Here is a 22,586-nt window from a genome sequence, read left to right as displayed (position 1 = left end):
GAGACTGACAAGGAATTGCCAGGCACTGCTGTGTCTACTTGATGTCTGTGACCCAACTTGTAAGTAGAAACGAATAAATACATAAATGTGTTTTCTTCCATAAATAAATAAATAAATAAATTTTTAAAAGTACCCTGGGAGACTCAGATGATCAGCTAGATCAGTATTTGACATATTAAAAAATACTGGCTTTCAATTCTGCCTAAACTCAGAATCTCCTCAGGTGCTTTCAAAACCCAGAAATCCTGGGCTCCATACCAGAGCAATTAGAGCCCAACCTCCAGGAGGGGAGCCCAGGCTTTTTCTTTAAAAAGCATCCTATGATGATTTTAACGAGTAGAGGACCACTGGTTTAAAACCTACGAGAGACAGAGAAACACACATGAACAAGACATAAAAAAACCACAAATAATTTGAAGTAATTTTGAAGATGAGTTTGAAATATAAGGACACGATTCAGCAGTAATACTACTTCTTTGATTCCACCATTCTCATTTAGGGAACTAGTTCTCAGCCCTGGCCGCTCACTGGAATCACCGGGGCAGGACTGGTGTCTGGATCTCCTGCCAGGGATTCCAGCTTAATTGGTGTGGGAGGCAAGCAGGGGCTGTGAATGTAAAAAGCTCTCCAGGAGAAGATAAGGCACAGGTGAAGGTCAAAATCACTGACTTAGGGAATGGCAGTAGAAACACCCACATCCCAACAAAAAAAGAAAAAAAAAAAACTGGATAGGGTATAAATAAAGTGTGGGCAATGCATTGTATCACTGTCTTTGCTTATGTGTGTCCTTGAAATAGCTAATAAAAAACTACAAAACAGGAAAATATCTAGCTTAGGTTTTTCAAGTAAAGTCTTATTTCTATTATGTTCTGAAAACAAGAAGGAGCTGTGTATAGTTGTTAAAATTTACACAAATAAAGTCTCAGTTGTTACAAACATTTCATTCTAGGTTTAAATTAGGAGCAAGTCTCAAAGGAAGTTAGATTTCAAAACATTAGGTGGACTTAGGATATCGTTAGGGTATATACTCTCTCTAGCGTTGCCAAATAAAATATACGATGTCCATTAAAATGCAATGCAGACAAACACCAAATACTTTTTGAGCATATTGCATGGAGCATATTATATTAAAATTTCATGCTTTATCTCAAATTTTACTGGGTATCTTATATTTCCCTTGCTAAGTGTGGCAACTATAACTCTCTGTAGGTTTGGAAGAGACAGAGGTACATGGGATTCTCAAATATTTTTGAGGTGTTAGGATTCTGGCTATGATCTATGCCTCCTTGAGATACCTGTTAGGCAGTTTTTTCTTTCTGGGAAAAGAAAAGAGTTCTTGGAAGGGTAAGGACAAGAACGGAGAAGAGGGTGTTATAAAGACAGGCTGTCGGCTGTCCTTCTGGGGAACTTTTAACGCTCATCAATAATGATTAAATAATTAAAGCCACGAAGGCTATCAATAACTCCCTTATCAGGAGAAGTGTGGCAAAGACACCAAGGGACCAACCTGAGCAGATCAAATGACCAGACTCTTATCTGACAGATAATGAGCTTCCAGTGTGCTGATTAAAATATAAATCACCATGTTGTAAAACCATGCAAGCTTTCACTCGAGAAATGTCACTTCTAAGATGGGCGAAAGAGGGAAATCTTTTGACAGGTCCTTCAACAAAAACTAGCCACAGAAAAGCAAAATGACCTAGAGGTTCAAATCCTGTTTTCCACAGCTATCAAAGAAGGGATTTAAAAAGAGTTTTCATCACAGATTTCTAGGTTGGAAAGTCATCCTGAAGATGATGCAATTTAACCCCCTCCCCCTGTAGGCCAGAAAACAGACCCATCTACACTCACATAGGGGTGAGTGACCTCTCCAAAAAGATTCTCAAGACACAAACCTTGTTCCCTATTTAAAAGACACATATTTATAAATAAAAACTATGACAAAACAGTGGCACCATTTTTAACTTCAAATTAAGGCAAGCATTAGTTGCTTGCCGATAATGAAGATTCACACTGATTCTGTGGGAGATGCTCCAACATGGAGGTCAGGGTCAGGGTCCAGCCCTGGGTCTGCTTCTCAAGCATCTGAGCCGTTCAGCATCGTTATGACAGGGCCAACTATGGAATCCAGCAGATTCCATACTCAGAAAGTGTGTCTGAGTCATCCAGGGAGCTTGAAATGACAGATTTCCAGGTCACTTAGAGATGCCGATTTAGTAATTCCAGAACCTGCATTGTTTAAAGCCCACGCAGAGAGAGAAAGGAACAACCTGTTGGGAAACGAAACTGAGCGGAAACTCAGTTCTGTGGATTTCTGTTCAGTGATGGCTACTTAGGGCTCAAAAATGCTTGCTGATACTTAGGGCTCAAAAATGCTTGCTGAATGACTATACAGAAACTGAGTCTTAGTGTCCTCCTCATTCTTTTTTTTTTTTTTTTTTGAAAGATTTTATTTATTTATTTGACAGAGAGGTAGAGAGCACAAGTAGGCAGAGGTGCAGGCAGAGGGAGAGGGAGAAAAGCAGGTTCTCTGCTGAGCAGGGAGCCCGATGTGGGACCTGATCCCAGGACCCTGGGATCACGACCTGAGCCAAAGGCAGCTATTTAATCGACTGAGCCACCTAGGGCCCCCCTCCTCATTCTTAAATTATATTTCTAGTGACAACATTCTGAGATCAGTAATTGGCATGCTTATTCAAAACACCAATAAAATCTCTGTGGATTTAGAATGGATTCAGTTGTCTGAAACTAACACACCCCACCCAACCACCACCACCACCACTAACACACACACACACACACCGGTTCAGTAATGTTTTTCAGTTTGTGAATATTCCTCACTGTGGACTGGAGGGATCAGAAGAGAGAGGGTTTCAGGGCATCTGTTCGTCTTTACAAAGTAATCAACTTACATATCTATAACTCTAGAATTAATTATAATTCTATAATTAATTACATAATAGTCAAATTAGTCCTAATGCCTAGGTTGATCTTTTCCTTCCAATTATGCAGCCACATGCCCAAACTTACTATATCTTTCACATAATTTCTCTAAGGGCATCAGCATGAACCACTAACAAAAATAAATGTTATTTATTATGAAAATTTTCTAAACTTCCCAGGTCATAAACTTTTCTATAATGGGCATAGCATATAGAAAAGGCTTCGTGAGCTGTAGTCCAGAAAATGATTTTTCACTCATGACTTTATCAGTCTTTTCCTAAAAGCAATTTGAAAAAGCTGCTTCCTTTTCTCTAGTCTTCTGGGACTTTTAGCATATATTATCTGCTTTTCCTTATGAACAATCACTGATGAACTACGGTGTCCAATATTTACAAAGAGCCAAAGGCCCCCAAATCTGTGCAAGCTGCTCCTGAATGTGGATGAGAAGCTCTGTGGGGCGACCACCGTCCATGAAACACTGGGCACACACCCCTGCAGTCAGCAGTCTCCCAGACATCTGGCGACTGAATGCTCTCTCGGGGTCTTTGAATGGGGGGGGACACCAAATGTACCAAAGGACTTAGCTTGGGGCTCTGCCCATCCTTTCCCTCTTCTTACAGATATATCACCCTCCTCTTAAATTCCTCTGCCAAAGAATTATTAGATTTCTAACCAGAGACACATCACATGGTATAGGCTTTGGGTTCAGAAGGACCACATTTGGAGGCTGGAACTGGCACTTTAACAGCTGTGTGCATTTTGCAAGCGACATCAGTTTTCTGTCCCTTCATTTGCTTATCTGTAAACAGCAGTTAGGCGTGCAGGCTGTGGAGTGACACAGACCACGTTCCAATTCTGCCGTGATGACAGGACATCTGGCACACTATCTGTCTTCTCTAAGTGGAGTGACCCTGGGTCCTGGCTTATACTCACTGTCCCAGAGTAATTATCACTTCCAAAAGTGTCCAGGATTGGAAAATAGATTCTTTGTTTCCCTCAGGTTCTCCAGCTGTAACACTGAAATAAACATAACACTTCAACATAGATCTGTGAGGAATAAATTAGAAAATGTTTCCCAAATACCGGTGGGGCGTGGGACACAGTACGTGCTCATGGTCCATACGTGTGACTGTTACTACTGCTGCGGGCAGGGAACCTCATTTCCTTCAATCTCAGCTTGCTTATTTGAAAATGGGAATAATGATTTTCCTCCATTTTCATTTAATTACCTTTTTGAATCCCTAATATATTCACATGGCTCAAAAATGCATGTATAAAAAGAATTAAATTACAGTTTCACTTCCATTCTATGGCTGGGAGGCAACCAGAGTGTCTACTTCCTGTGTGTCTTTCCAGAAGTATTTCACACAGGCAGGCATGAACACAGTCTCCTATGAATGGTAGCATAACTTAATACTGTTCTGCTCCTTGCTTTTTTCACTTAATATCTCTTGGTTTTCTTTCCATATCACTATAAAATAGAGTCCTCATTTTTTAAAGATTTATTTATCCACTTGAGAGAGAGAGCAAGAGCGCAAGTGGGGAGGGGAGAGGCAGAGAAGGGATCTCAAGCAGTCTCCTCACTGACCATGGAGCTAGATGTGGGGCTCTATCTCATGACCCTGAAATCATGACCTGAGCTGAAACAAAGAGTCAATACTACCCAACCGATTGAACCACCCAGGCACCCCCTTGTTGTTTTGTTTTTTAAACAGCTGCATAGCATGCCATTATACGAATGCTCATAATTTGTCTAGCCAGTCCCAACCGTGCTGTGCTGGGGATTAATGTAAGAATTATAAAGCACTTAGAATAAGGGACTCCATACATATTTATGATTACCTTTTAAATCAATCTCACACTTACTTCCTTTTATCTGCTCCATTTTTCAATGTCTTAGGTCTCTACTCATGCATTCAATATGATTCAACTGAGTTTCTACTTCCATGCTTGGCTGTCACATCCAAGCTGGCTTAGAGATCAATAAGCTATGGTAAACGTCCTCAGGACGCTTGTCCTCTAATGTCTTTGCAGCATTCCACCTCCTTTAAGGATTTCTTACAGGTGGGGAGAAGCATATGAAATGAGAGAGCATATAGGGGAAAAGAGAAAGTTCTGGGAATGGGAGAAAAAGATTGTTGGCAAGAAAATATCCTTTAGGAAATGAGATCAAGGGCCTTTGATATATAAAGCATTATTTTTTTCCTTATAAAATATATGAGCAGTGTGAAAATTTGGAAATTCTTCATTTTTCTCATGCATAAATAATACATATTGAGTGTATATTATAAATACATAATTTGTGCATATATAATGCATATTCACATGATATTATCTTAATAGTTTTGCATTAAAATTTTTGGTTTTATTTTATTTTTTTTGAGATTTTATTTATTTGACAGAGAGAGAGACAGCGAGAAAGAGAACACAAGCAGGGGGAATGGGAGAGGGAGAAGCAGGCTTTCTGCTGAGCAGTGAGCCTGATGCAGGGCTCAAACCCAGGACCCTGGGATCATGATCTGAGCTGAAGGCAGATGCTTAATGACTGAGCTACCCAGGTGCCCCTAAAATTTTTGTTTTTGAAGACTTTATGAATTTATTTGAGAGGAAGAAAGAGGGAGAGAGAATCTGAAGCAGACTCCACACTGAGCATGGAACCCAATGCAAGGCTCGATCTCAAGACCCTGAGATCCTGACCTGAGCCAAAATCAAGAGTCAACGCCAAACTGACTGAGCCACCCAGAACCCCTGCATTAAAGATATTTTACTTAACATGATATCATAAGCATTTTGCCACATTAATAAACAACCTCAGAAGCATAATTTTTAATGGTTGCATAATATTTTCTAATATACATTTACAATGATTTAGTTAACCACTTTCCTTATAATTAGATACTTCGGCTACTTTACTCTATGCCCAATGGGAGTTTAAAATCACAACCCTGAGGGTGCCTGGGTGGCTCAGTGGGTTAAGCCTCTGCCTTCGGCTCAGGTCATGATCTCAGGGTCCTGGGATCGAGTCCCACATCGGGCTCTCTGCTCAGCAGGGGGCCTGCCTCTACTTGTGTTCTCTGTCTGTCAAATAAATAAATAAAATCTTTAAAAAAAAAATCACAACCCTGAGATCAAGAGTCACATGCTCTCCTGACTGAGACAGGCAGGGAACACCAAAATTTCGCTATTCAAGCGGAATTCTGGTTTTGATCTGTGTGAGTTCATATGTGATAGTAATTTAAAAAAAGTTCACCTGCACTGAGTAACTTACAAAATAAGTATATAAGAAGTACAGGTTGACTTAAACTAACATGAATGGTAGACATTTAGTGAGCTGCTTCTTTACACACAATAATAAATGTAATGACAGCAGTTAACATTTACTGAGACTGTGGGATTAAAGACTCACAGCATCCACGGGACGTAAGAATTACCCACATTTTTCAGATGACATATCTGAGGCTCTGATAGGATAAGAACAGCTAGGATGGGATTCAGGTCTGATTTCAGAAACCATGCACGTATGCAATGTTGCCTCATTAACAGCGTGTCAGATTGGTCATGCTCGAATGTTTACCTGATGTTGTTTAAATATTAATTATAGGCCTGTATTCTCACTTGTCATGATTTGCTGCTTATGAAGTATGGTGGTTTTGGAGCGCACTGGAAGGCTTCAGAGAGGATACTGGATTTGAAGCCACTCTTGAATAATGGATAGAAGGTGGAAGGAAGGGCATGTGATTCTGCACAGAGATGTGAAAGGTAAAAATTAATACAAAATGTTCATAGAACACCAAAAGCACCAGTAGAAATCCTGTTTTGAGTGGTTACAGAAAATGCAATGGGAGAGGCTGAAGAGCCAGGTGTCATAGGACTGTAAGGGCAGGCTAGTTACTTGGCTCTGCTCCCAACCTACTTTGTTCTGTATAGCACCACGCTGCTATGGAAAAATTATTCAGTTTCATTAAAAAATGAAGTCCCGGGACGCCTGGGTGGCTCAGTGCGTTAAGCAGCTGCCTTCGGCTCAGGTCATGATCCCAGTGTCCTGGAATCGAGTCCCACATCGGGTTCCTTGCTTGGCAGGGAGCCTGCTTCTCCCTCTGCCTCTGCCTGCCATTCTGTCTGCCTGTGCTCGCTCTCCCTCTCTCTCTGACAAATAAATAAATAAAATCTTAAAAAAAAAATGAAGTCCCCTCTAACACGGATTTGCTGTGACTCCATAAGTTGATAAATTCTAGGATTTATTTTTCAGCTGGAACACTTGAAAGATCATTAATAGATATGCTTCTGGAATCTTCTTTGGGGTAAAAAGCTCACCAATTCAAATTGGTGATTAGGTTTAAGTGACAGATATTTCAATATGAAAAAGTTCTGAGGGCTGCCTGGGTGGCTCTGTCAGTTAAGTGTCTGCCTGCAGCTCAGGTCAGATCTCCACTCAGTGCTTTGTGCTTGTGTTCTGTCAAATAAATAAACTCTTAAAAAAAAAAAATTCCAGGGTAGGGGCGCCTGGGTGGCTCAGTGGGTTAAGCCTCTGCCTTCGGCTCAGGTCATGATCTCAGGGTCCTGGGACAAGCCCTACATTGGGCTCTCTGCTCAGTAGGGAGCAGCTTCCCCCTCTCTCTCTGCCTGCTTATGATCTGTCAAATTAAAAAAAAAAATCTAAAAAAAAAATTCTGAACTTGAAGTAAAAACAGAAGAAGAATCTACTGATTTGCCAGTCATTTCTTTTTCTAAAATGGTAAATTCAGGTCATAATAATACAGACAGGATAAAACTGCAAATATTACAGGAGGGTTAGTTCAGAAAAGTAGCAGTTTTCCATTCCTCTTCTCCCCAAAGGTAGCTTTATTCCTTGAAGCAACTATTTTCTTAAAATCATTTTTTCTTAGTTCCTCTGGTGGATTTATTTTGAACTCTACATCAGCATTTTAATAAGTGCTATTAGTATTCTGGGGGGGACTTACGTTGCATGGAACTCTCCTGTGCACTTAGCATCTTTGTCCCTGATGCTAAATGCTAGCAGCATCCTTTAGTCACTTTGACACATTTCCAAATCTCTAAGATTGAGAACTACTTCCTCAAAAATTTAAAAACAGGGGGCACCGGGACGCCTGGGTGGCTTAGTTAGTTAAGCAGCTGCCTTCGGCTCAGGTCATGATCCCAGCGTCCTGGGATCGAGTCCCACATCAGGCTCCTTGCTCAGCAGGGAGCCTGCTTCACCCTCTGACTCTTCCTGCTACTCTGCCTGTGCTTGCTCTCGCTCTCTCTCTCTCTTTGACAAATAAATAAAATCTTTAAAAAAAAAAGATTTTATTTATTTATTTGACAGTAGATGGAGAGGCAGGCAGAGAGAGAGAGAGAGAGAGAGAGGGAAGCAGGCTCCCTGCTGAGCAGAGAGCCCGATGCGGGACTCTATCCGAGGACTCTTATAGGCTTAACCCACTGAGCCACCCAGGAGCCCCAATAAATAAAATCTTTAAAAAAAAACAGGGGGCACCTGGGTGGCTCAGTTGGTTGGATGTCAGCCTTCAGCTCAAGACATGATCCCAGGGTCTTGGGATCGAGCCCCACGTTGGGCTCCCTGCTCAGCAGAGAGTCAGCTTCTTCCCCTCCCTCTGCCTGCCACTCCTCCTGCTGTGCTATCTCTTTGACAAATAAATAAATAAAATCTTAAAAAAAAAAAAAAGGTTAAAAACAGAACTATCCTCTGACCCAGCAAATGCACTACTAGGTATTTATCCAAAGGATACAAAAATAGTGATTCAAAAAGCCACATGCACTCGAATGTTTATAGCAGCAATGTCCACTGTAGCCAAACTATGGAAACAGTTCATGTGTCCATCGACAGATGAATGGGTAAACGAGTTGTGGTATATATATACACAATGGAATATTACTCAGTAATTAAAAAAATGAAATCTTGCCATTTGCAATGACATGGATAGAACTAAAGGGTATTATGCTAAGTGAAATAAGTCAGTCAGAGAAAGACAAATATATGATTTCATGGATATGTGGAATTTAAAAACAAAAATAGATGAAGGGAAGGAAAGGAAAATAAAATAAAAAACAGAGGGAAGCAAGCCACAAGAGACTCTTACCTACAGGAAACAAACTGAGGATTGCTGGGGGGAAGGGGTAAGTGGGTGATGGGCATTAAGGAGGACAGACGATGTAATAAGCCCTGGTGTTGGTGTTACACGCAACTGAGAAATCACTGCATTCTACTCCTGAAACTAATAATACACTGTATGTTAACTAAATTGAATTTAAATAAAAAATTAAAAAGTATATTAAAAAGGTTTGAGAACTACTATTCTAAGTAACAGAATGATATAGCTACTTTTTAAAATCACTGAATTTAGACATCTGTGAATGTATAACCATTAAAGATGAATATTGTTTTCTTACTTCCCATTATTTTTGCTAAATTGTATTACTATTTTTTTTTTAAATTATTTATCTGTTTGAGAGAGTGAGAGAGAAAGCATGTGTGAGAGAGAGCTAGAGAGAGCATGAGTAGGGAGAGGGTTAGGCTCCTTGAGCAGGGAGCCCCATGTGGCGCTTGGTCCCAGGACTCCTGGATCACAACCTGAGCAGAAGGCAGACGCTTAACCAATGAGCCACCCAGGCCTCCCTGTAATACTATTTAAATTTGTTTACTTATGGGACAAATAAAGGAAAATTCCTTCCCTTACTCCTTCTGGAATTTCTATTAGACATTTGCTGGAACTTCTCATTATATCATTGTGTTTTTTAAGCTCTGACATTTCCCATCTTTTTATCTCAATGACCTGATTCCAGGCAATTTTCTCTGATTCCACTTCTAATTTACTTAATTCACCTTTGGCTCTAATATGTTGTTTAGCTAGAACATTAATTTAAAAAATTCAGTGTCTATTTTTTACTTCTATACCTTCTTTTTGAAATATGCTGTTCTTTTTCTCATAGTGTACTATTTTTCCTTGCTTTGCATTCTTTTTTTCTCTTTAAGAATTTTTAACACACTTAAGATTTTGTTACTGTATTTCCATTATTTTATATTCTCGAGGATCTAATTCTTCTATTTGTTTTCTTTGCTGATACTTCCTTGTGGTTGTTGGTAGGTTTTTCTTTTTTTTAATGGACCATATTTCATCTTATTTTTATTTTTTTAAAGACTGTATGTATGTATGTATGTATGTATGTATTTATTTGAAAGAGAGCATGCAAGCGAGTGAGCATGAGAGGTGGGAGGTTCAGAGGGAAAGAAAGAAGCAGACTCTTCAAAAAGCAGAGAGCCTGACACAGGGCTTGATCCTGGGACTCTGAGATCATGACCTGAGCCAAAGGCAGACACTTAACCGACTGAGCCACCCACATGCCCCAGTTGGCAGGTTTTTAAAATAGTGAGCTCACATTAAATGGTAGAAGGGGTGGTTCCTCGTCTCTTTAGGCCTGAGGCCATGTCCTCTTTCCAGGGTACAACCGCATCCCTTCACCCTAGGATCTATAGCCCACAGAGAAACTCCTATAGGTTGTGCTGAAAATAAGCTTGCACTCACTGCTCTTACAAAACATTTTTCTGCATTCTTCTGCTAGTCTTTATTTAAAGTTAAGTTTAACTTTACTATTTATTTATTTATTTATTTTTAAAAGATTTTATTTATTTATTTGACAGACAGAGATCACAAGTAGGCAGAGAGGCAGGCAGAGAGGAGGGGAAGCAGGCTTCCTGCTGAGCAGAGAACCTGATGCGGGGCTCCATCCCAGGACCCCGGGTCATGACCAGAGGCAAAGGCAGAGGCTTAACCTCCTGAGTCACCCACGCACCCCTAAGTTTAACTTTATTTAAAGTTTATCTTTTGCTTTTGTGTGTTTGTACATACGTGTCAGCTTAGTCCTTCATGTTGCCAGAAGTCCCATTATTATAACTACATTAAAATTGTTCATTACTGGTTCTATCCATTGAATAGAATTAAAGTCATTCTCTTGGAGCTCAATGATTATTTGACCTAATTTGTATTAATTTCTTTCTGGTGGACCTCTGTGAGCATAGGATTTATTTTAATTGCACTTGGGGAGTTACACTCTTTTTCACATTTTCCTCCTTCTCACTTTCTAGCCTCATTTTGCTGGAGCACATCCTTAGGTAATTGATCAGAAAGGGTCCTTTGAATCTTTGAATGCCCAAAAATGTCTTCATGTCATCCTCACACCTACTGGATAATTTCACTGGGAATAGAATTTTAAGTTCAAAATCATTTTCCTCATGATTTTTAAATTTATTTTTTATTTTTTAGAGAGTGTGTGTGACCAGGGAAAGGGACAAACTGAGAGGGAGAGAGAATCTTAAGCAGGCTCCATGCTCAGCACTAAGCTCAAGGTAGGGCTTGATCTCATGACCCTGAGATCATAAACTGAGCTGAAATCAAGAGTTGGTCCCTTAACCGACTAAGCCACCCCAGCGCCCCTTCCCTCATAATTTTGAAGGCACTGCTTTATTACATTTAATGTCCAGTTCTTTGATGAGAAACTTTATGTTAATCTTAAGTAATTTCATCTTCCCTTTTAGAAACTAATTTTAGGAGACTTGCTGTATCCTTGACTCTGAAATTATATAATGACTGTATGCCTGTAAGGATGTTTTTTTTTTTCCATTCACTGGATGGATCCTTTTGATCTCAACTACAGGAATTTTTTCCTAGTAGTTACTTGTCAATCTCTTTCCCCCCATTCTTATTTTGATTTTTTCTTTCCAGAGTAATAGGTTGATATTGGACTTACTGGACTGCTTTATGTTTTTTCATCTTTTCTAGCATATATATACCTCTGTCTCTTTCACTGATTTCTTAAACTTTTAAAAATTCCAGTACAGTTAACATAGTGTTATACTAGATTTTTTTTTTTAAGATTTTATTTATTTGATACAGAGAGAGAGAGAGATTATAAGTAGGCAGAGCAGCAGGCAGAGATAGAGGGGGAAGCAGGCTCCCTGCCGAGCAGAGAGCCTGACTGGGGTGGCTCGATCCCAGGACTCTGAGATCATGACCTGAGCCAAAGGCAGAGTCTTATTAACCCACCCACGAACCCCAATCAAACACATTTTTAATATAAAATGCACAGAAGTATGGAGAAGGATTTGAAAGCATTTACCACAAAACTGTAAACAGACGTTTCATTTGGATGGTGGAAGAGTGAGTAATTTTATTTTAATCTGTACTTTCTAGGATTTCCACAGTACACACTATTATTTTTGTAACAAACGTGAAAAAACCAAGCTGTAAGTACTGAAGATAGGAGTACACAGGACTTTTTGAATCCTCTCAGAGAAGGTGTCTGCAAACACAGGAGACTCTTGGTTGAAGAGTGAGAGTCATGTTCAGAGACCTCTCAGAACCCCAGGTTTGAGAACACCACTAACTGAGAGATAGATGCGGATACTCTGCTTGACTGATCTAACCTATCAGGTTTGTTTTTGTTACCTGCTTCACGTATAACCCTAGAGGCAGGTACTATATTTTCTGCTGTCAATCAACCTACCAGGTCCCCAATGACAGCTGAAACCAGAACCACTGAGAGTCTTGCTGTGAAAATCACCAACATGGGGCCTGGTGGGTAATGACAAGGACTGAAGAGACCCAGAGAGCCTGTGCCAACCCAAAGTAGTTAGCTCCCACCCAGCTCTTGCTGAATACTGGCTTCCATTTAAAAAGTTTCTTTACATTCAGGTTCAATTTACATATATTGAGCTGCCCACATTAGTATGTGGTTTAATGAGCTCCAGAAATTTTCTATGGGCTTATACCTAGTTAATCCCTGCCATATCCTTAAAATCACCAAAGATTAGTTTTGCCTATTCTATAACTTTTATTTATTATTTATTTGATGCTTATTTATTATATATTTAATATAATCAAATATATGTTATATATAAAATATAATTTATGATATAAATTATATATAAATATATATTTATATTTGAGATATTTATATATTTATTTGAGAGAAAGAGTGTAGGGGGGTGTGGGGAGGCAGAGGAGCAGAGGGAGAGGGAGAGAGAAACTTACACAGACACCACACTGAGCGCAGAGCCCAAAGTGGGGCTGGATCTTAGGACCCTGAATCATAACCTGAACAGAAACCAAGAGTTGGATGCTCAACTGACTGAGCCACCCAGGCTCTGCATTCCACAACTTCATATAAACAGAACATCCAACTTTTTTTAAAAGATTATTTATTTATTTATTTGACAGAGATCACAAGTAGGCAGAGAGGCAAGCAGTGAGAGAGGAGGAAGCAGGCTCCCCGCTGAGCAGAGAGCCCGATGCAGTGCTCAGTCCCAGGACCCTGGGATCATGACCTGAGCTGAAGGCAGAGGCTTCAACCCACTGAGCCACCCAGGCGCCCCAGAACATCCAATTTCTCAAGAGAACTTGAAACAACATTTTGACAAAACTATCACCTTTTCAATTTTTACACAAGTATTTATAAAACCACGTACAGACCCAACAAAACACGCAGACTAAATTCAGCCAACCAGCAGTGTGGCCCCTTTCTACCTAGGCTACAGGAGAAACCAAGATATATTTGCATACATTTATTAACTTCTCTTACCATTGTTGGCTTTGGTACTACCTGACAGTTTTTATTCTTTACCAATTAGTAGTGTATTCTTTTATTTTTTATTTTTAAAGATTTTTATTTATTTTTTTTTAAAAAGATTTTATTTATTTATTTGACAGAGAGAGAAAGAGACAGACACATTACAAGTAGGCAGAGAGGCAGGCAGAGAGGGGTAAGCAGGCTCCCTGCTCAGCAGAGAGCCTGATGCGGGGCTCGATCCCAGGACCCTGAGATCGTGACCTGAGCTGAAGGCAGAGGCTTAACCCTTTGAGCCACCCAGGTGCCCCTATATTTATTTATTTGACACAGAGAGAGAGAGAGAGCACGCACGCACAAGCGGGGGGGGGGAGCAGGCAGAGGGAGAAGCAGACTCACCTCTGAGCAGGGAGCCCTATGTGGGGCTCCATCTCAGGATCCTGGGATCATGACCTAAGCTGAAGGCAGATGCTTAACCAACTGAGGACCCGGCCGCCCCCTAGTAGTGCATTTTTTTTAAAAGGAAGGGAGAGCCTCACCAAGGGTACCAAGCCAGCAAGAAGAATGGAGGCTGAATCCCACTTCATGGCCAGCCTTGGGGAGAAAGGAATCCCAAGGGAAAGAAGGGTTGGGGCTGATTGGTGAGGAATGGAAAGCTGGAGACAATCAGGAGGGTGTAACAAAGATGAAACAGAAAAACAGATCACAGGTCTGATAGAATTTTTGACTGAAGAGTAAGAAACCTCATCTTCCTATCACTTCACAAGAACCCCTCTGAAAAGGTCCTAAAGGCCCCATTCCATCTTCAGCATTCTCCCAGGCTTCTGCCCACACCCGCCGCTTTCATTTCCTCCTACTCCCCACCTTGTCACTCTGCTCTAGCCACTGGGACCTCCCTGCTGTGTGCCAGGCATGCACGTGACTCCTGCCCCAGAGCTCCCCAGAACCTTCTCCGTCATCACCTTCAAGACTGTGCTCAAGATCATTCTCTCAGCTGAAGCTTTTCCTAACTATCTTATTTAAAAAATTGCCCAACCAGCCTCTCCACTGCCTTCTTCCCAGCTTTATTTTTACTCATAGCACACATCACTCTCTGACTCACACTGTACATTAATTCATTTTCTGTCTGACCTCTTCCCTTCATGAGAATGAAAGGCAAAAGGGGACAGGCACAGAACAGGAATTCAATGGTCATTTGCTGAATGAAAGAGTGAACTGAGGAAGAAAAGAAGAAATGAAAACCCCTGCTAGCTTTAGACTCTGTTGTTAAAAGTGTTCGATCAGACAGGGTCTAGTTAAGAAAATTTTATCATTTCTAATTACCTTGCAATATTTCCACTGGAGATTCTTTTCAGATTACCTTGCAACATTTAATTGTTTTGAGGGAGTAAAGATTTAAAAAGCAAATGAGGGGCACCTGGGTGGCTCAGTGGGTTAAGGTCTCTGCCATAGGCTCAGGTCATGATCCCAGGGCCCTGGGATGGAGCCCCATGTCGGGCTCTCTGCTCAGCGGGGAGGAGAAGAGGGTTCTCTCTGCCTGCCTCTCTGCCTACTCGTCTGTCAAATAAATAAATAAAATCTTAAAAAAAAAAAAAAAGCAAATGAATTATTATTCTAGGTACCAGAACAACCCTAACAATACTTATTAACTTCAAAAATTAGGTTTGTGGGAGGAACAATGCTTAAACATATCACTGGACATTTGAGTTAATAATTAAGACTTTTACTTAGAGTTTTAAAGTTATGAGGACAAAACCCATCTTTTCAGAGTCCATTTACTCCTCTATCTTGCTTTTAAAGATTTTAAGTAATCTCTGCACCCTATGTGGGGCTTGAACACATAACCGTGAAATCAAGAGTCACAATCTCCACCTGAGCCAGCCAGGCGCCCCACATTTACTCTATCTTAATTTATTTAAGAAGAAGGTAAAGAATAAATTATGAAATAATGAAACAGCATGTGCCAATATTATTAAATATTTGAGAATAATGATCAGCAATAAACATATAAAAATGAATCCAATACAAGATCTTTTTTTTTTTTTTAATGGCAGGGATGTAACCAGCTCTAGGCAGATGGAAAGGGCTGGGGGCTGAGCTGGTTCTGTAGGTCTCCATTAGATTTTTGATACCAGGTAAGGCCCTTTCCTGTCAAACACAAAGGTAAAGCATTCTGGTGTCAGTAGCTTTCCTAAGCTAAGAAAAAAATACATTCCCCAACCCAAGACATTATTTAGAATTAGCCCAGGCCCTGGGATTGGCCAATGCTGGATGAGACCACGTGTGTCCAGCCTGCCAGTTCGCCTACAGAGACACGCTCTATCCACCATGTTTGGAAGACAGCAGGGAACATGCTGGAATCATGGGCCACAAATCCGTATTTTTCAACACACAGCATGTGAAATACAATGATTCGCCTGAATTTTGGAATGCCGGAGAATAAACTTGGAGCAGCTCTAAGGTGAAGAGTAGAGAAAAGAAAGAAATTAAGTGCAGCTCCTTGTAATCCAGAGGCCTTCTTACCCTTGTTCGAGGTTTCCTCCTTAATGCCTGTCTATCTTTTGTCGACTCATGTCCATTTCTCTTTTACTGCTCTGACAGTAAAAAATACACAGTTTTTATCTTCTTCTAGGTGTTTTGGGATGTTAAGGGGAGTAGGAAAAAAAAGAGCAGGATAAAAGAAATAAATTTCATGGATTACAATAAGTTATATCTTTTAAGTCTTAAGAATAATTTTCAAACTGTGAACCTCTACAGAATTAACAATGTAACGGCAACAAGACTGGGTCCCAAACAAATGATTAAGGTAAACAATATGCTCTTTTTTTCCTGTCCCGCTTCTGGTAACTGGAGAGTCTACAACTACCTGAGAAGGTGTGAGGCTCACCTTTTTTATCTTAGTTTGGACACAGAAGCTCACATTTCAGCAACAATCAAGGTCATCATCTTTATCCTTTGCTGACACTTTTCTCCCATACCCTTACCAGTCACAGATCACTTCTAGGAAAAAATTTCAACAGGCTATTGAACACTGGCATGGATACCCAGAAGAGAGAGATAATGGTCTCTGGGGACATTTAGGAACAGTTAATCATCTTGGATAGGCAGAATTACACCAAGTTCAGTCCATCAAAACGTACTGGGTGCTAAAGACGCGCAAAGCATTGTGGGAATACTGAACCAGTGAGAAGGCGCAGCAACTTCCCTGCATAAACTGAAGTCACCTGACAGGGATTGCTTCTTAGGAAGGCATGCTAGGCTTGGTTACCACTGAGTCTATGTAATCCTGGGCCAGACTATGATAGAAGGGATTTTATGGGGCTGCTTTCTATCTTCAGGTGACATAATCTTAGGATCAGTTTATTTAACCTAGTGATTTTTGATCTTGGCTGGACATTAGTGTTTCCTGGAAGGGGGACAGGGAGGCTTTTGAAAAAGAGAGATGTCTAGGCCTGCCCCTGTCCAGTTAAATCAAAATCTCTGACCCAGCACTTTTCTTTTTTATAAACTCTCCCTGTGATTCAAATGCACAGAATTATGCTTTAGTAGTTGAGAATCACTGATCCCATATGACACAGAAAAAAATGAATGTCCAAAGAACCGAATTGACTTGTTACTTGTCCAAGATCACATACCTAGTTAAGGTCAGAGCTTGGATTAAAACCGTGATCTCAGGGCACCTGGGTGGCTCAGTCAGTTAAGTGTCTGCCTTCAGCTCAGGTTATGATCCCAGAGTCCTAGGATCAAGCCCCATGTTGGGGTGGGGGCAAAATTCCTGCTCAGCAGGGAGTGTGCTTCTCTCTCTGCTCTCCCTCTCTCTCACTTTGTCTCTCTCAAATAAATAAAATATTAACAAAAATAAAACCATGATTTCCATCAGTTTACTCATCCAATTAATGTTTACAGTGGCATTCTAAGGTTGTGACCAACTCCATAGCTGTCACTCAGTAAGATAAGTCAAAGCTGCTTCATATCTAAGGATCAGTTAGGCTGGTCCTGATCCAAGTTAAAAAAAGAGAAAGTAAGCTGTGCTGCTTCTGGCATCTTCTCTCTTACCCTTTTCTTCCAAATTGTGGTGTACAATTCAGGACTCTGGAAGCGTTAAGAAATCCCGTGCTCCTCATCAAATCCATCACTACCTATGACCCACCTTCCCAGTTTCCTACTGCCAGGTGGCTCTCTACCTACCCGAGTCCAATGTACAGCACAGAGGGCAGGGGACAGGTCCCCAGAGGGCTGAGAGCTGGAGCAGGGAGAGCTTGCTCCTCGGCCCTAGGACAGAAGAAAGGAAAGTTAATCCAGTGGTTGCTGGTTTGTTCTTTGAAAGAAGTTATGTCCAAAATGTTTCTTGATGCTGATTCCTAATACCAACCAACTCTCTGCCAAGATGCAACTACTGCTATCACAGTGGTTCTTCTTTCTTCTTTTTTTTTTAAAGATTTTATTTATTTATTTGACAGAGATTACAAGTAGGCAGAGAGGCAGACAGAGAGAGAGGAAGGGAAGCAGGCTCCCTGCTGAGCAGAGAGCCCGATGCGAGGCTCGACCCAGGACCCTGTGATCATGACCTGAGCGGAGACAAAGGCTTTAACCCACTGAGCCACCCAGGCACCCCTATCACAGTGGTTTATACTGAATATAATAGTTATGTAATACCAAACACACACACACACACACACACACACACACACACACACCCCTCCTTCCCAGAGGTGAACATGAGTATGTGTGTGTGAGACAGCAAATTCAAAGTTTGAATTGAACCATTCCAATCTCAAACAATTAGTGATTATAAAAGTTGGTTTGTGAGAAAGTGCCCTGAATGGGACATCAGCACTGGGAGAAAAGTCTCAGAAGCACTTTCCTTGAGAAGGACAAGAAAAAATTAAAAAATGGGATTCATAACATTTAAGATACAAGCTGATATTGACTAAGAAATTAATAGGACTACTGTCTTTAGCTTTTTACAAATAATACAATTATTACTTCCTATTTACAGAACACTTATACAGAAGACCAAGTATTTATTCCATTCCAAAGTAAATTAAGTCCTAACCACTCAGTTTGTGGATTTACCCATATCCTCACTTCATTTCCATTTCCCTGACTAAATCACTGCCCCTGTTCTAAAGGGAGGTCTTATTCATCTGAAAAATATGCAATATTTTTAGTGGTGTGTGTCTTTCTAGGGATAACATCCTTAGCTTTGGCCAGATTTTTAAAAATAACTGTTGCCTCCCCTCCATCTCCTCCCCCAATACAGTTGTTTACAAGGGTGAAGTTGAAGCGATGATGTACTTGATGATTGCTTGTATCCACAATGGAAGACTTCCTGAAACTGGTCTCTGGAGCTGTCTTCCAAAAGAAGAATTGAAGGACTTCATGAAATGGGAGCTATCTCCCAAAAGGAAAGAACTTAGATAAAATAAAATATGGGAAGCACCAGAGGACTACATTTACCCATGGTGACCTTGTCTTCTTTTCTGCACAATTTCACTAGTTTGAAACCAAAGGAAAATCACCATCCCCTCATTTTTGTTGTTGATTTTGACTTTATTAACTCAATGACAGTGCAAACACTAGGGAAAATGGACATACCTTCTTATTTAGTTATAGTTCCTAGAAAATCTTTTATTTTGAATTAATAAAATGCAGACTACCTGCACTGGTAGAAAAACTACAAAATGACCAACCTATCAGGGGACTCACATGGCATTTAGAATGAGATGAAAAGTCAACTTAGTTTTCCCAGATTTCAAGCTCCACTACAAAGCTGCAGACATCAAAACAGTATGGTACTAGCAAACAAACAGACACAAAGCTCAACAGAACAGAGTAGAGAGCCCAGAAGGAAATCCACACTTGCATGGTCAGTTAATCTACAACAAAGCAGGCAAGAATACACAATGGAGAAAAGACAGTCTTTTCCATAAATGATGCTGGGAACACTAGACAGCCACATGCAATAGAATGAAACTGGCCCATCTTCTCACATCACACACAGCCATGAACTCAAAACGATCAAAGCCCTTAGTGTGAGGCCTGAAACCATAAAACTCCTAGAAGAAAACAGGCACTTCTCTCTTTGTTTTGATTTAAATTGCAGAGGCAGTGCAAACTTCATCTACACCTGACAAGGGGGTCCATTGCTTTGCTGTGGTTTTCACTGGAAAATTCCTCTATCTTCCATTCTTCTGCAGCTCTTAGCAAAGTGCCTCACACAGGGAAGGTGCTTGAATACTTGCTGGATTGAGTCAATTCTTTGGTATCGCTCATAAATTAATGAGGAACTTGTAACCCTGTCTAGTTTCAGAGTAGTTAAAGGGAGAAAAAAAGAAATGCTACGTAACAGGATTGGGGCTTCAGGTGTTACCTAACAGCAGAACGCTTTCCAGCAGTGCACTTAAGGTATCAGTCATAGCAACCTTACCTACGAATTCTTCACTCTCAGCTTTTTTTCTAATGCAAATTAGTCTGAATTTCTCTTGCCTGCCTCTGGTCTCCCACCTGAAAGTCTTCTGAACAAATAAATGCTACAGTAATTAGGACTGCCTGGCAAAAACCTACTCCAAACTTCATTTCAAAAACGCTCCTACTTACATATTCAACTTCCCCTCTATTTCCAAGCTTACCCTCAATGATGCATATTATGTGCATTTATAGCTTATGCATGTTGTTCCCAGTTTCTTAGATAAGAAAAACCGGAATCTCAATGTCCCCCCCCCCCCCACACACACACCGAATTACCATTTCTGTGGCTAGAGCGTCCGTTCAGGATTTACCAGCTGTGGACCCCAAACTGACCACGACAGCTGACAGACCCCGGTGCAGGTTTTCCACCTCCGCGGGCCTGACCTCCACCGAGAAGGCCCAGCATGCGTCCCCTGCCCCGCCCAGGCCCAGAGAGCCCACTCCGTGAGGCGGTCACTGCGTGTTAACCGGCTTCCTGAGCCAAGGTCTTTGCTAAGTATGCGTCAGGGGCTCGCAGGGGCCGCAGCAGCAGATCCGCCACGGCGGCAGCGCGCCCCGCACCGCAGGTGTTTCGCGGGGAGCGGAGTTTCAGGCAGGAAACCGCCGACACCACATTTTAAATCAGGAAGGCTCGGGCTCGTCGCCTTCACCGAGCTGCGGACACCGGCCAGACTGCCGGCTGCTTCCCAGCCTCCGAACCACAGCTCCCCTGGCCGGGCACCCGGCGGCCCCGCAGGCGGCGCGCAGTCCCAGCGCCGAGGCCAGAGGCGATAAGGAGATTTAGAAACCGAACGGGAAACCTACAGGCGAGAGCCGAGAAGATACGGGCCTCGGCGGGGCAGGGCTGAGTGTCTGCGGGGCCCTGGGAGCGCTGGAGAAGCGGCGAAGAGCGAAGGCTGGGTGAGAAGCCAGCGGCGGCGGACGTCTAGCGGAGTCTGTCCGCAGCCACTGAGGGGGCTGAGGGGAGGCGTCTCCAGAGGAAAGCCCTTCCTCAGACCCGAGCCTGTTCGCTCTCGGAGAGCGCGCGTGCGGCAACTCTCACTTGTTGCCTCAGTGTTAGGAAGGAGTGAGAGCCCGAGAGCCGGAGAGATCAGCACGAGAGACCGCAGAGAGGACAGCCAAGAGTCCCAGCCGAGGTTCGCGCCGAGGCACGGCCCTCAGCGCTCCATGCGCGTCCTCGCCTGTCCTCCCCGCGTCCGAGCGCCGGGACCCCCGCCCGCTCCTCCCGGCCCCGCGCCCCCTCCTCCCGGTCCCCTCGCGCGCACTCACCGGCCGGCGCTGCCCGGGGCTGCCCAGGGCCGAGCCGCCGCGCCCCCGCGCTCCGTAGCCCCTGCCGCCACCACCTCGCTCTGCTTTCTCCGCGCGCGGGTCTCGGAGGAGGTGCCGCCCCGCCCCCAACCCAAGCCCGCCCCGCCCCGCCCCTCCCGGCGCCTCCCTGTGCGCCCAGCGCGGCTCTCTGCCCGCGGACCCGGAGAGCCCGAGGTGTCCTCTTAAACAACTGCGGGAGCGTACTTGGCGGCTCATGCTCTGCTAGTCCAGCCCCCAAAGGTTACGGAACTGACACTCCACTTTCACCTCCCACGGCCCACGAACTCAAGAGGGGATTCGTGTAGCTTACAGGTGGGCTAAGAGACAAATTTAGACGGTGGAGGCTGAAGAAAGCACAATAAACAAGCGATACAGTGTTCAAGTCGGAATCATTGCTTATTAGTTTTAAAATGAAAACATCCTAACATATATTCTCACATACAGTGATTATGGAGACTCAGACTTGACAACGAACGTGGGGATGCAGAATGACAGTCTTAAAAAAGAATGCTTTGCTGAGTCACCATCGATGAACACTTTTCTTGCCAATACTGACTCGTGCAACAAGGCCAAGTGTGACAGATTCTGTTTCAGGAATTCTAGTTAGAATTTACGAAACACCTTAAAAAAAAGAAAAAAGAAAAAAAAATTAAGTAAAGGAACAAAGCATTCTATTTGAGAGAAAAGAATATACCAGAGGGGAAAACGGAGAATGGAATGAAAGAACGGAGAGAAAGACGAATAAAAGAGGAAAGAAGGGAAGGAGGAAGAAAAGCGGGAAAGAACCTGTGTGTGTGTGTGTGTGTGTGTGTGTGTATTTTAAAGATTTTATTTCACAGAGAGAGGGAACACAAGCAGGGGGAGTGGGAGAGGGGAAGCCGGCTTCCCGCTGAGCACGGAGCAGGATACTGCGGGGCCCAACAGGACCCCGGGATCATGACCCAAGCCCAAGGCAGAGGCTTAACGATTGAGTCCCCCAGGCGCCCCCCCACCTCGTTTTGTTTATAACAACTGAGTTGCAAGAGGGCCCCACAGCCTGAGGGCCTAAATCCTCGAAGGTGAGGGTAGAAATGATTTCAACGTAACAACTTGCCCCTGGTTTTAAGTCCTAGTGAGGGTTACAGTTGGTTCACCAGCGTCGACTTCTTTTCCGCTTTGTGCATTTCTGAGCGTGCACACTCTACTCACACATGTGATGGGCTATTTGGCCGCTAGGCTTAAAGATGAAAAGTGCACCTGGAGACACCACTGGGGCTGACAAGCAGACGCCACCTCCAGAGCGGAGG

General features: G+C 42.5%; 1 protein-coding gene across 4 annotated transcripts in view; it reads right to left on the bottom strand.

The window, feature by feature from the left end:
• SLC26A5 (solute carrier family 26 member 5) overlaps nt 1-21,346 on the bottom strand; it is a 55,972-nt gene extending 34,626 nt beyond the window's left edge. For all 4 annotated transcript variants that reach the window (XM_059170895.1, XM_059170892.1, XM_059170893.1 and 1 more), the window contains exon 1: nt 21,262-21,346. The gene's annotated coding sequence lies outside the window, so the exon portion shown is untranslated. The remainder of the gene's footprint in view (nt 1-21,261) is intronic.
• Nucleotides 21,347-22,586: the final 1,240 nt, after the last annotated feature.

The sequence above is a fragment of the Mustela lutreola genome, chromosome 4 (assembly GCF_030435805.1).
Source record: "Mustela lutreola isolate mMusLut2 chromosome 4, mMusLut2.pri, whole genome shotgun sequence".
NCBI classification, from domain to species: Eukaryota; Metazoa; Chordata; class Mammalia; order Carnivora; family Mustelidae; genus Mustela; species Mustela lutreola.
The sequence above is the reverse complement of the archived record's forward strand: the minus strand, read 5'-3'. Positions and strand labels throughout refer to the sequence as shown.